The 15,111-nt window shown below is 50.1% G+C and overlaps 1 protein-coding gene across 1 annotated transcript in view; it reads right to left on the minus strand.

The window, feature by feature from the left end:
* Window positions 1–15,111, minus strand: part of LOC146831269 (uncharacterized) — a 53,992-nt gene that overhangs the window by 26,113 nt on the left and 12,768 nt on the right. Inside the window, exon 2 of the mRNA XM_085604128.1 lies at window positions 7,701–7,771. The gene's annotated coding sequence lies outside the window, so the exon portion shown is untranslated. The remainder of the gene's footprint in view (window positions 1–7,700; window positions 7,772–15,111) is intronic.

Raw genomic sequence — 15,111 nt, forward strand, 5'->3', positions numbered from 1 at the left:
TGGCGCCAAGAAGGTGGCCCCACAAGGGAGCAGTTCCGCCAAGAACAGAAGACCTGCCCCTCTCTCGAAGGGACCCGACAGCAAGCAGCCGCCCAGGCCACCGGAGATCAGACGGGGACCCACTGGGTCTATTGGGACAATGACCTCCTCTACAGCGAGCAGAAGACCGCCGAATTGGGGGCCAGCCGGGTGCTGGTGGTCCCCCTCCGATTCCGGGACTTCCTCCTCAATCTGGCGCATGATGTGCCCCTCGCCGGGCACCTGGGGCAAGACAAAACATACAGCCGGCTGGTGACTCACTTCTACTGGCCCCGAATGCGGAAGGACGTGGACAATCATTGCCGGACCTGTCCGACCTGCCAAGCCAGCGGGAAGAGTGGGGGAAGAGTCAAAGCCCCCCTCCAGCCATTTCCAGTAGTAAACACCCCGTTCGAGCGAGTGGGGATCGACCTCGTGGGGCCCCTGGACCCCCGAACCTCCCAAGGACATCGCTTCATCCTCGTCCTGGTCGATCATGCCACCCAATACCCCGAGGCCATCCCTCACCGAACAGTGACGGCCCCCGTGGTGGGCCGGGCCTTGATGGGAATCTTCTCCAGAGTAGGTTTCCCCCGGGAGGTTGTGAGCGACCGAGGCACAAACTTTATCTCCAAGTATATGCGGTCCCTGTGGCAACAATGCGGGGTCACCTACAAGTTCACCACCCCGTACCACCCCCGGGGGAACGGACTAGTCGAACGCTTTAACAGAACTTTGAAGGGAATGATCAAAGGCCTGGAGGAGCCCCTGAGACGCAAATGGGACGTCCTGCTGCCCTGCCTCCTGTTTGCTTATCGGGAGGTCCCGCAAAAGTCTCTGGGGTTCAGCCCCTTCGAACTCTTGTACGGACACCCTGTCCGAGGCCCCCTCAGCCTGGTCAAAGAAGGCTGGGAGACCACCGTCCAAGATGCTCCCCCCAACGTCTACCGGTACCTCCTGACCCTGCGAAACCAAACCCGGAAGTTCAGGGAACTGGCCGAAGCCAACCTCGAGGCCAGCCAGGAGGAAATGAAATGCTGGTATGACCAGAACGCCTCCTCCATCGAGTTCAAGCCAGGCCAGCAGGTCTGGGTCACGTCGCCCGTTGACCCCTGTGCCCTCCAAGACAAATGGACCGGGCCCTTCAAGGTGGTCGAGAAGAAGAGCCCCGTCACCTACCTGGTGGACCTGGAGTCCCCCAGGAACCCCCTCCGGGTCCTCCACGCCAACAGGCTCAAACCCCACTTTACCCGGACGGAACTTAGCCTGCTGATGGCTACAGACGATGGGGCCGAAGACGACTCCGAGCCCCTGCCGACCTCCTGAAAAACACAGAAAAGGACGGCTCCGTAGAGGGAGTCATCCTCTCCGCCACTCTGACTCCAGAGCAGCGCCAAGATTGTCAAGGACTGCTGCATCACTTCGCTGCTCTCTTCTCCCTCACTCCCGGAGTCACCTGATGGTGCACCCACGACGTCGACACCGGGGACAGCCCCCCCGTGCGCCACCGAGCCTACCGGGTCCCCGAAAGGGTGCGGGCTTGCATCCACGCCGAAGTCTCTAAGATGTTGGCCCTGGGGGTCATTGAACCCTCCGACAGTCCCTGGGCCAGCCCTGTGGTCCTGGTGCCGAAAGCGGCCGCCCCCGACACCACCCCGGAGCTCCGGTTTTGCGTGGACTATCGAGGATTGAATGCCGTTACCAAAACCGATGCCCATCCCATTCCTCGGGCAGATGAACTAATCGACCGCCTGTGGGCAGCCCGCTACCTTAGCACCTTTGACCTCACCGCCGGATACTGGCAGATCGGGCTCACACCAGGCGCCCAAGAGCGTTCTGCTTTTTCCACCCCCGATGGCCATTACCACTTCCGAGTGATGCCCTTCGGCATGAAAAATGCCCCGGCGACCTTCCAAAGACTGGTAAACAAGGTACTGGCCGGCCTGGAAGCGTTTAGCGCTGCCTACCTGGACGATATTGCAGTGTTCAGCAGCCACTGGTCCGAACACCTAAGGCACCTCGGGGAGGTCCTGACCGCCCTCCAGAGGGCCGGACTCACCATAAAAGCCAGCAAGTGCCAGATAGGCCAAGGATCCGTAACCTATCTGGGACATCAAGTGGGGAGCGGCCACGTGGCTCCCCTCCAGCCAAAGATCGACGCCATCATGGCCTGGGAGCCCCCAACCACCCAAACCGCTGTGAGGGGCTTCCTGGGACTCACGGGCTATTACAGGCAGTTCATTCAGAACTATGGGAGCATTGTGGGCCCCCTCACGGAGCTCACATCAAAGAAGCAACCAAAGAAGGTGCACTGGACACCCCTCTGTCAGGCAGCCTTCGAGACCCTCAAGACCGCAATGTGTACCGCCCCCGTGCTGCAAGCCCCCGACTACAGCAAAGAGTTCATGGTACAGACAGATGCCTCAGAATACGGAGTCGGGCTGTCTTGTCCCAGGTGAACTCGGAAGGGATTGACCAGCCGGTGGCCTTCATCAGCCGGCGCCTGCTGCCCTGGGAGCAGAGATGGAGCACCATTGAACGGGAGGCCTTTGCCGTGGTGTGGGCCCTCAAGAAACTCCGGCCCTACCTCTTCGGCACCCACTTTCAGGTCCAAACCGACCACCGGCCCTTGCGGTGGTTAATGCAGATGAGAGGCGAGAACCCGAAGTTGTTGCGATGGTCCATCTCTCTGCAAGGGATGGACTTCACTGTAGACCATCAGCCCGGCAACGACCACGCCAACGCCGACGGCCTGTCCCGCTTCTTCCGCCTCGGCGAGGAGAACCCCCAAGGCGATGGGTGACTCTCCCTGCCTTCAGCTGGGGGGGACGCCTGTTGGACCCGGCCTCGTGGCGTGGTCCCGAACCCTCCTACCAGACTTAACAGGGGCTACCCGAACCCTTCAGGGTCCCCCTGGACTGTACGCCGCTACCCTCCAGCTGCCGCGACGCGACCCGGCCCCGGCCTCGGTCCCTGCGAAGCCCTGACCTCAAGGCGCCCACACCTGACCAGGGGGTCGAGTGGCCACTCCACAGATTCCAGAGGAGGAGATTTTCGATGGGGCCTCCAGCCGTCCCCCGACGCCTGGTTGCGATCGCCCCCCAGCCTCCCTGGGCACTGGCTCCACCCCCCGCTGGGTGTCTGGACGCTCCTCTCCCGGCCTCTCCGACCTCCCCAGGCGCAAGGGTCCGGACATCAAAGGGCTCCAGACCTATATCTGGGGCAGCCCAAAACCAGGACAGTAGTTGTATCCTGGAGTCGAGAGCCCTGCTGATCGGATCGCGGCCGACCCTACAGAGAGAGACTCCTTGCCTGAAACGTGGAACTCGAGCCCTGCTGACTGTGTCGCGGCTCCCCCTTGCTGAGAAGAAGACCCTCACGGAACATCGGAGCCCTGCTGACCTCGTCGCGGCTCGACCTCGCAGAAGTAACCATCGGAGCCCTGCGGATCTCATCGCGGCTCGACCTCATCGAGGCAACCCTCCGAGCCCGGCGGACGGCGCCCCGGCTCCCGGAAACCCCCCAGCTCGAGGATTGAGAGCTAGGCGCAGGGTGTTCCCGTACCAGGCTGGTACTGAGACTGTCCCGCTACCCCGTCCCTGAACGCCCCTGAGACTCTTTGGGATCCCTCGATCCACCTGTAAATATTGCCACAGAAACCTGCCTTTGAGATACCGATAAAGACTTGTGAGAATTTGATACCCTTGTTGTGTCCCTTTGTGGTGGTGGGGTTGCTTGGCTGGTACGATCATAGGAGAAGGACCTCGCCCCAGAGGCTTCTCAGCGGCGCTCGGCTACTTTCCTACGGAACGGTGGCTCTCGGGGTGGTCAGTGCGACACCCTCGGACTCCCCAGAGAGCGCCTTTCTAACATGGTCGGTCAGAAAATTAACCCATTCTGCCTCAGCAATATTTGCACTCCCCTGTCTGGTAGTTCCGTTGAGTTGTTTGTTCAGTAAGGCCCAACATTTTCTTGAATTACGGTTTTTGCTTTCCCAAAGAAGTTTACCCCAAAATTGATCAAGATAAAGTCGTTTATCTTGTTTAGTTGCCTGTCTATAGTTTTTCTGAGCGGTTTTATAGTTGATCAGACAGTCATTGGATTCTGGATGCCTCCTAATGGCCCGCAAGGCAGTATTTCTGGTCTTTTTTAATTTCATGGTTTGACTTGATATAGAAAACTGAGAGTTACAAGTAGTCGTGTGAGAATACGAGTGCGATGGAAAGAGGTTTAACAGATGATAGCATAAATCTGACCAATCAGTGATATGAGAAACTATGGGGTGGAGGCCTCCTAATGTAAAAGACAAGCATTCCTTCTAGATAGATAGATAGATCTGCAAGATTGACTGTATAAGTGAGTGATTAGGTGTCTCAGTGACCATGTGAGTGAGTGAGTGAGTGAATGGTTGTGTGAATGTCTGTACCAATCTGTCAGTTGGTGTCTAAGTGGCTGTTTGGGTGTGTGAGTGGTACGCGAGTGGCTGTAGTGGTCAGTGATTGTTTGTCTGAGGACCTGTATGGTTGTCTGAGTGGGTGGGGGAGGGTGTGTGTGACTGCCAGTATGAATGAATGAGTGGGTGAGTCGGTGACTGTATGGGTTAGTGAGTGTGCGTGTGAGGGGCTGTATGGATGAGTGAGTATGTGAATGGTTGTGTGGGTGAGTGACTGGATGGTTCAGTGGTTTATAGGTGAGTAACTGGATTTGTGAAAGGCAGTATAGGTGAGTGATGAGGGAATATGAGTGACTGTATGGGTGAGTGAGTGAATGTGAGAGTGGCTGGATGGGTGAGTGTATGCTTGTGTCAGTGAATGTGTAGGTGAGTGAGTATGTGGTAGTATTTGTATTAGTAAGTGAATGGGTATATGTGTAAATGTATGGGTGAGTAAGTGGCTGTGTGATTGACTGTTGGGGGAGTGAGTAGGTGTGTGAGTAGCTCTATGGGTGCCTGACTCAGTGTGGCAATGTCTGTATGTGTGTATGAGTGGATATGTCAGTGGCTGTATTAGTGAGTGAGTGAGTGAGTGAGTGTGTAAGTGACTGTATAGGTGAGTGAGTGGATGTGTGTGTAGATCTATGAAACAGTGAGTGGGTATGCAAGTACTGGTATGGGTCTGTGAATGGGTTTGTGAATGGTCATGTGATAGTGGGTGTATGAAAGGTTCTATGGGGTGTGACTGGATGCATTAGTAATTTTCTGGATGATGTAATCAGTGATTTCATTTGAGATGTCATGAGTGATGTAATCAGCGATGTCATCAGTGATGCCACCAGTGATGTCTCTGACCATGTCATAACCCTGGGCGTAGTTTGCATAGTAGCGCTACGCGTAGCTACGCGAAGTGCACTTCACACTACGCGAGATACGCGTAACACTACGCGAACTGCGTAGTACGCTCGTCGTGATGATTTTCACAGTGCCGGATGCTTGTCAGCACTGTGCAATCATTGAAAATGGCATCTTGCACAGTGCGAGCTGTCATTTTCTGCCGCTCGAGTAGGTTTTTACTTGAGCGGCCGCTTTCTCAACGCGAACTGGAAGTTTCTCATCGCGAGCGGTCGCAAGCATACATGACCACTCGCAATGAGTAACCTGACCTCCCCGCGTTGAGAATCTCGCCGGGAGGTTAATTTTCCACGCTCGCGATCGGCAACTTGATGTTGCTGATCACGAATGAGGAAAAAGTCTTGCTGGGATGTCATTTTGCTCGCTTGCGGTTGCCAAGTTGACTTTGAGGACCGCGAGCGAGCAAAAAATGCCAACTATGCGATTTTGCACTGTGCTACTTGCAATTCGCGTAGCGTGAAGTAGCACAAACTACGCAAACTTTGCGAGCATAGCGTAGTTGTCCGCCCAGGGTTAGTCACGAGTGATGTATTATGTGAGGTCATAAGCAGTGCATTACTGGGGGGCAAGTTACAGTTAAATAAGCTAACTATAACTGCTGCATTTACATTTTTTCGATAGAAACCTGAGCCTAACTATAGCGTCTCTGTAACCTTTGTTTTTTTCAGTGAATCTCTAAGGTTTTTTAAAATGCTAATTTCAAACTATAACGTCCCTGTAACCTTTGTTTTTTTCGTGGATTGCTATGGTTTTTTAAATAGAAGTTGCGTTTGCAGAGTGGTGGAGAAAGGCGGCTGGGCCTCCGACCAGCTCTCAGGAAACCCGCTGTGGTAGACTTACAGGGGGTAATAGGAGGGCTTCTTCGCCCCCAAGGTCCCTTAGTAGTAAATGGGACTTATTCCAACAAACCAGTGGTGCGTCAGCAGGGGTGTTTGCAGAGTGGTGGAGAAAAAAGGGCATCATCTCCGAAGACCTCTTAGCGATCCCGCTGTGTGGGACTTACTGGAGGCAGCAGGAGGGGTAGTTGGCCTCCAAGGACATCCTTGCGAGCCATGGGTGTTCAATGGGTGTTGCGTGTTACAAGGAAATGTAAACCTGGGAATGCATCAAAACTGTGCGCCTCCCCAGGGCAGATAGAACGAGGAGAAATATGTTTATTTCTCCTTGTTTTTTTCTTTCCATGTGTGCTGCATTCTGCAGCACACATACAAAGAGGAAAACGCTTCCATTTTGTGTAGGAATGTGTCCCTATTTGCACAAAAACAATCCTCCCAACCATGCATACACCCTTGCACCATGGGGCAAGGGTGCCTGCATTGGAGCTAGACATTAAATTGTGCGCCAGTTGAAAGGACAGGAATACCCTGTATTTTGTAAATACGGTGCATTACTGCCCTTTTGATTTGACATAGGGAAGCGCAGCAAAAAGCCTTGCGGCGCTGCCCTGCACCAAATCATACTACATGAGGCCCGTAGTTGGTGAATTCCAAAACAATGGTAAACTTACACAAAAGTGTACGTTTACCTGTGTGACTCAGGGCTGGCATATTGCGTTCATCTGAAGACATGCAAGCAAACATATGAACAACAAGCAACATCCTGACACATGAAAGTATGAAGCCGCAGATTGGAAGGTTGAAACTGAGTAACGTCTATTTTTTTGCTTTCAAGATTAAGTAGCACTAGAAATGCTACAAATGCACATGCCTTGATGAAGCTTAAAGTCTAACTTGCCACTTTGAGCGAAAGATATACACATCTGTATAAAGCTCACAGTCCTACCAACACTCCAGTTAAACTGGTCAGCTGCTTTTTGCAGTACAGAGACAGACAGAAAGTCAACTTCAATATTATCCTATATTAAAAGAACTACATTGTAAAGTTATGTGTATGCCAAGAAAACTCAGAAATGTCGAGATTTATTGGTTTGATTTGAAAATATATCTCTAATAAGGCTAAACATCGTAGTTTTAAGCAAACCTTGCTGTTGTACTGACATTCTTCGTAGGCATGTCAGTCCTTCCCAGAGTGCTTACAGTAACTCCTGCAGCTTGTGATCCTCTGCAGCTACCTTGATGGTAATTAAATTTTTATCTAAACCAAGTCTCTCTTTTCCTCTTCCCATGTCCTTTTCAAGAAGTCCTTAGGACTCTCTCAATAAACTTTTTATGTTGTCTCTGTACCTTACGTTTGGTCCTCCTCTCCCTTAACACATCCGTTTGTATTGTGTGCAATAGGACATTCAATTCAAAGAATACCTTGCAATGAATACAGCTTTTACCACGTCTAAAAAAGTAATGAAAATGCTGCTGTGTTAATAATAAAAACACCTTACCTGCGCTGTATGAGAACATCGCACAGAGCAGAATTATTTTGCCAACAACTTCCTGCATGTTTGGTTATCTTCTGAAAAGAGGAGCAACAAAGAGTCAAAATACATACTATACTCACTGTCAGTATCTTATATACAAAATAGTACTCATTGGTGTAGATGCTAAAACACTGGAAATTTTAAATGGCGGGAAATTATTGTAGATGTAAAGTGGCTCATAATTCCATATTGCGCAGGTTTTAATGTTGATAGTTCTCAATATGGGCGAGTAACAAAACGTGCCCAGGGAGAGAGAGGGGAGCATGATATGTTAGCAGGGACACCAGCTTTTGGGTTGAGTCACAGACTTAGCAGGCGGGGAGGAGAACACCGAGTACATTTTGAAGGGGGGGGGGGTAATAGGGGAGGTGTGGGAGGGGTAGGAAGCAAAGTGAAGTAAAATGCAAACCAGCCAGACTAATGGAAGATTTACTGGGGCAGGGCCAGCCTTGAGGATGCTAAATGTCTTGTGACAGGGGAAGTGGGGAATATAATACTTGCATCAAAATGACAGGAAAGTTCAGGAAATATACAATGGAACATGGGAAGGGGCCTTTGATTTGCCTCATAAAAACAGTTTACATTCAATATGACGGAGCTCTTTGCCCATCCACATACTTTTCCCAGGACACAGTGTAACAATATAATAATAACAGGTGCTTCTGCAATCACCAATACATTGCCTAGGCAGCACACATTACAGGAGACTGCCACCACACTAGTTTAAAGGGAAACATTGCAAATACATTTCCAAGGTAAAATGTTTATACCATCTCTAAAATAGTTGCAAAATATGAAAACCTTTTCTAAACAAATGATACGTCAGCAAATCAAAAAATAAAAGCACTCCATACACAGTTTCCCAAATTCTTCAGGTGATTTTTTCTACTCTGTCATCTCCAGATGAGGTCTGATTTTTGGGCAGGCCCCAGAGTAAGAGGTTACATGGGTTTTGGATGGATTTGAACAAGAAGGTCACCATTAGCCTTTCTCATGGGCTTAGGGAAAGAGGCCTGCAGCTGTGTATCTAAAATCAGGGGTGACACAAACTGCAAAGTTGACAAATGGCAGGATGTCAGAGCTCAGTGGACATTCTGCCCAAAACTAGGTCAGTATATAAGTCAGTATTCCTCTTTGCAGAAGACCAAATCTAGAACATTAGTGGGCAAAAATTATAATAGTTTATTTGAAATTCAATCACTTGCCTATGCTGGCTACACCACAGAAATTCTATGAAATGATCCATTAGGGGAGAGTTTTCAGCAAATGGTTAGTAGTTTAAGGGCCAGATGTACGACAGATTTTTGCATGCACAAATGGCTTTTAGACCCGTTTGCTCATGCAAAAAACCTGTGGCCCATGTACTAACCCTATTTTGTGAGTCGCTAATTAAATAGCAACTCACAAAATAGGGTTAGCGACTCGCTATTAGGAAAGGGCGCTCCGAGGGCGTCCCTTCATAAAGCGAGTGTGACCCCTATGTAAGAATGTTTTGAGACCACAATTGCGGTGGCAAACCACTTGCAGTTTACCACCCTCTTCAAGAGAATGGTAAACCATTTGCAAACTGGAAGGGGTCTCCAGGGGACCACTTCCCCTTTGTGAATGGATGCACAAACATTTTTTCAGAGCAGGCAGTGGTCCCAGGGACCACTACCTGCCGTTAAACAAGCATTTGCAATGCAATTGGTCTCGCCTTTGGGACCTTATATGTATTTAGTGTCGCATCCCCATGCCTGATCATATCCCGGACTTCCGGGAGCAGGCATTGGCCATAGGCGGATGGGGAGTGGTGGCGCGAGTGCGCACCAGTTGAGGGAAAGTATTGTATGAATTAAGACGCATTTAAATCCAGCTAGCGTCGGTGCAATCATTACAAGGGAAACAGTAAACATGGCGACGAGGGTGGGATGCGAGGACACCTCCCTCAGCTAAACACGAGAGCAGCGAGCAGCGTCCAGCCAAAGAGAGGCATATTATCTGGCCGAGTAATTAAACACTGCTGATCTGCTCACTCTACAGCCCCCACGAGGACACCCAGAGAGGCAAGTCCCTGAAAGAGCTGAAAATACAGCGCTGGGGTAAGAACACCAGTTTTCCACACGTTTGAACTGGCATACAAGCATCATGCCTGGCGTCCATTTTAAGGTCCCCATAGGAAGACATTAGCACCAGTCCGGCGGCCATTGTGAGGTCAGGCAAGGACAAGAAAAGCACCCTGAACCCTCCAAAAGGAGATTTGGGGCTGTGCAAGCGCTGTGGGAAGCATCAGGAGGGACAGTGGAAGTAGCAATACATCACCATGTCCACCCGGCATGACTCCACGCAAAACGCACCACCAGGACCAGCTCCAATTGCGCTGCCATTGCCACACGGGCCCCTACTAATGGGTGTATCGTTCCTGCTTCCCCCTGAACCTGTAATACTGACTTCAGGAAACAGCATGGGCCCCAAGTGGAAGAGCTGGCTGGAAGATTTTGAAGACTTCATGAAAGGTTCAAGAGTAGACGACCCTGCCCCTCAACTTATAGCACTGAGAAACTTAGTGGGCAAAGACATTGGACAAATAATCAAAGAATTGCCCCCAGCAAACGCTGCATCCTATGCATATGTGAAGGACGCTCTGAACAGGAAATTTCTCCACAAACGTAACCTAGATTACGAACGCTACACCTTCAACCTTGCGTCCCAAGAACGCGATGAATCTATGGGCGACTTCATTTTACGACTAAAGCGCCTGGCACGCTACTGCGACTTTGACAACTTCAATAGAGAAGATGCGCTTCGCTTACGCATTATCAAAGGATGCCAGTCAGAGTCACTGCAACGTCGACTACTCAAAAAACACTACTCGCTTTATGACATTGAAGAACTTACTCGCATAAATGATCAGGCTGAAGAGCACACTAAGACAATGGAAGCCGGGAAAACAGACAAGCGAGAACAAGCCGTCCGAGTTCAATCCCAGACAGATACAAAGCGTCGGCCAGATCATCAGAGACCTGACAAACTCACAAGTTCGTCTTGTGGTGAGGCCAGAACCAGTAAAACCAAGAAACAACCACCACACTGCTACTGCTGCGGCCTGGAATATCCACACACCGGCACCTGCCAGCCCTAGAACAACAATGCCACAGGTGCGGGAGAGACAATCACTTTGAAGCTATGTGCCAAACACGGCGCAAAGAAACAAGATTGGTCAGACGAAGCGTCAGGACACGCCACCACGTGAGGGCAGTGCACGAAAGAAGAGACCGTTCAACCAGCTCATCCAGGTCTAGCACCCAGTCTCAAGCTTCATACCGATCTCACCGGTCGTCATAAAGAGAATCGTCCGCACTCACCCCCATATCACAAGACAGTGACGAGTATGTATGCATGGTGGCAGACCCAAACCGGTTGAAGAAATACCCCAGATTAGACATTCGAATGGGAAATTATTTCGCCAAGTTTGTCCTGGACACGGGAGCATCACTGAACTACATCTGCACAACGGAATATGCAAAGATGTGCCCGAAACCGAAGCTGGAACTGGCCGCAGTACGCGTCTACACATGGATGTCCAAAGAGGCATTGCCATGTCTTGGACGTTTTCCCACAACACTTACTTACAAGGACAGGATAATTCAGGCCCAAATCCACGTCATAGGAGGCCCTGAAGCTGCTGACTGTCTACTCAGCCTACTCACAGCGGAACGGCTAAGGTTAGTAGAGATCTTATTTAAAGTGGACGACTCACCTGACATGATCAACAAATTCCCGAAGCTGTCGTCAGTCCTAGGAAAACTGGCAAACGTCAAAGTCAAACTCCACATCAATGAGCAAATAATGCCAGTTGCCCAACACCACAGGAAAGTACTGTTCCACCTCCAACAAGCTGTCGATGATGAGCTCCAAGACCTGCTGAGAGCAGACATCATAGAACGGTCTTCTGGACCCACTCCATGGGTGTCTCCGGTGGCAGTGGTCCCCAAACGAGGTCATGAAAACAAGATGCGCCTGTGAGTAGACAAGCGTGCCCCGAATACGGCCATAGAGCGGGAGAGACATCCTGGACCCCATATCAGGGACATGATTACTCACCTGAATGGAGCGACAGTCTTTTCAAAATTAGACCTCAACAAAGGATACCACCATCTCAAACTCCATGAGAAGTCGAGATATATTACCACGTTTACCACTCATCAAGGACTCTTGAGATACACACGCCTTCCAAGAAGCCGTTCGGCAAGTGATCCATCATATTCCTAACTCATTCAACTACAGTGATGACATACTCGTATTTGGTACGAAACGCGAATTCCATGACAAAGCCCTAGACCACGTGTGCCATGCCCTTCTCAATGCCAACCTCACACTCAACAGAGACAAGTGTGAATTCCACAAGTCAACTCTCAAATTCTACGGACACATCTTCTCTGAAGACAGCATGAGACATGACCCTGACAAAGTCTCAACACTCGCTGACACCCCGCAACCTCGCGATGTTAGTGACATCCGGTCATTCCTGCGCATGGCCAGCTATTGTGCCAGATACATTAAAGACTATGCCACCATCAGCTATCCACTGCGAGAGCTAATGAGACAAGACCAACCATTCCACTGGTCCAAGGCATGTGATCATGCGTTCAACAAGATCAAGGGTGCTGTGAGCTCTGCCGCACACTTGGCCTACTTCAATCCCAAACGGAAAACGGAAGTCACCGTTGACGCTAGCCCCGTAGGTCTTGGCGTCATTCTTGCCCAGTACGATGATGACAGGGACCAGCGTCACATCATAGCCTATGCCAGCCGCAGCCTCACTGACAGTGAGAAGGCGTACTCGCAACCGGAGAAAGAAAGTCTGGCCGTCGTGTGGGCATGTGAGCATTTTCATCTGTTCGTCTATGGGAAGCACTTCACACTTATTACTGACCACCAGGCCTTGATTACATTTTTAGACAACCCTCAAGCAAAGATGCCTCCAAGGATCCAGAGATGGGGGATCCACTTGCAGAATTACACTTACACCATTATTCACAAACCAGGAAAGGCAGAGAACCCAGCAGACTACATCTCACGCCATCCTCAAATACTGTGACGCACAGAGACGCACTTCGGTAGCCGAAGAATACCTTCACTTCGTTATTGACCAAGCGCACCCACCTGCTGTCCCACTAGATGCCATTATAGTCGCCACTGCCAAGGATGTAGCAATCCAAGACGTCATGCAACACATTCGAGCAGACTCATGGAGACATCTGGAGACTTCCCAAAATACCACTGCTATCAACATGCATGAACTGTCATCCTTCAAACACGTCAAGGATGACCTCACAATCAGTGCGGATGGACTACTACTGAGAGACAGGAGGATCGTCATTCCCCACCAACTACATCAAGGGACTGTTAATTTAGCCCATGAAGGCCACAGAGGTGTCATAGCTACAAAGAAAGCAATGAGAGAGCGGGTCTGTTTCCCATCCCTTGATCAAATATCCACGAAGGAGATTGGGTCCCAGTAAAGCAGGAACAGAAAACTAAAGCGGATAGCCGATTTCATGCCCACCCGTTACAAGTAATAAAGAAGAAAGGAACCATGATCACAGCCACTTCTGCAACAAAGAGAATCACAAGAAACATATCACACTTCAAGAAGTGTAATCCAGCAGTTTACAGTTGAGAAGACGAAACGGACAGAGACACAGACACCTCAGATCCAGGAATGGACAAACTTGAAGAACGCCTTTGTGTAACTAACGCAGATGAATCTAGAGAACAACATCCTCCTCACCAGACCCAGAGGACTACTCGAAGGCCAGTTCGACTTATTGAAGAACTTTAAAGAATAATGACTTAAGGTACATGCCAATTTACAAAAGGCTAAGATGTCGCCATGCCTATTCATGTCCCGGACTTCCGGGACAGGCATTGGCCGTAGGCGGATGGGGAGGGGCAGCACGAGTGCGTGCCAGTTGAGGGAAAGTATTGTATGAATAAAGACGCATTTAAATCCAGCTAGCATCAGCGCAATCATTACAAGGGGAACAGTAAATTTAGCTATGCAGCACATTAGCTTGGGTGCTCAAACATCTACTGTTCTTTAACATGGAGGGAAAGTAAGCACCAAACTGCGTGACATGCCAGGTATGTGAACACATGGAGAGAAATATTGCCTTTCAACTGGAAATGGTATATTCCAAAGTTTTTAATATAAAATCAGGGCCTTCGGTGATCATATCAATGAAAATACAAGATTTTACAAATATATTATTGTCTACGGGTGCTCATGGAAGACAATTTCTATGGACTGGAATCTAGAGAATGCTAAAGTGATTCTGGTATTTTACTGACCTCTGCTGGTCGTTTTCAATCCAGACAGTTAAATAAAGCCAGTTGAACAGAAAAAAAGTCCCTAAACGGAAGCAGGGATGATCTCCAGAGCCTACAAAAGTACATACACATATAAGTACATATAAGTATATAATAAGTATATACTAAAGTATGTACACGAGGTCTCAAATGCTTTGTTTTTTAACACATCCCGTTTTCCTTTAAGGAAACCGGGCTGCATTTCAACATAAAACTGTTAATTTAAAAGCAGTCCCAGACATGGAGGTCTGCTGACCCCAGCAGGCCACCATCCCTGGGAGTGCCCACCATTCCCAATGGGTTTGCAAATAGCGACAGTTTCATTAATTTGCATGAGGCATGCAATTTGTGACCCATTTGGGAATCGCAAACAGTGTCCCAGACACTGTTTAACATTCACATTTGTGACTCGTGTTAGACCTGGCACCTTGGCGTGAGTTTCCCTTCCACTTTTTGATGGTGTGCCTCGATTGTTTTGCTGGTGTTGTCCGCTCAGGGCACTGCGCCACGGCTAATCCGTGCCGCAGTGCAAGTGCTCCCTAAGTAAAGTGTACCTGTAATTGATGTCCATGATTGGTTGATTGGATTCACTGTCAGTCCCCAGTAGAGTGCACCAGGGGTGCCAGGGCTTGTGAATGCCAATGCTGCTGGTGGGCTTGCAGCGCTGGTTGCGCCACCCACGGAAGCGGCCTTGTAAAGTGTGTCTAGGGCCTGCCACCGCAGACCCTGTGCGCGGTCCGGGGCCGTCGCGCTGACTGCGCAAGTGCCCCCACTTGCCAGTCCCTAAACCTTCCCTTACCTACATATTAGCCACCCCTCTGGGAGGCCCAAGGGCAGGGTGCATTGTAGGCATAAGGTAAGACATGCCCTGGTGTGTGTGGCATGTCTTAGTAGTGAATTACAGCCCTTGTCGTTTTTCACTATTGAAGGCTACCTGCTCTCCATAGGCCAGAATGGGCTGCTGGGATCACGCCAACGCTGTGACCCCAGTGGACTCAGAGAGCATGGTAGAAGTGTCAAGTTT

The sequence above is a fragment of the Triturus cristatus genome, chromosome 5_1, assembly GCF_964204655.1.
Source record: "Triturus cristatus chromosome 5_1, aTriCri1.1, whole genome shotgun sequence".
Lineage (NCBI taxonomy): Eukaryota > Metazoa > Chordata > Amphibia > Caudata > Salamandridae > Triturus > Triturus cristatus.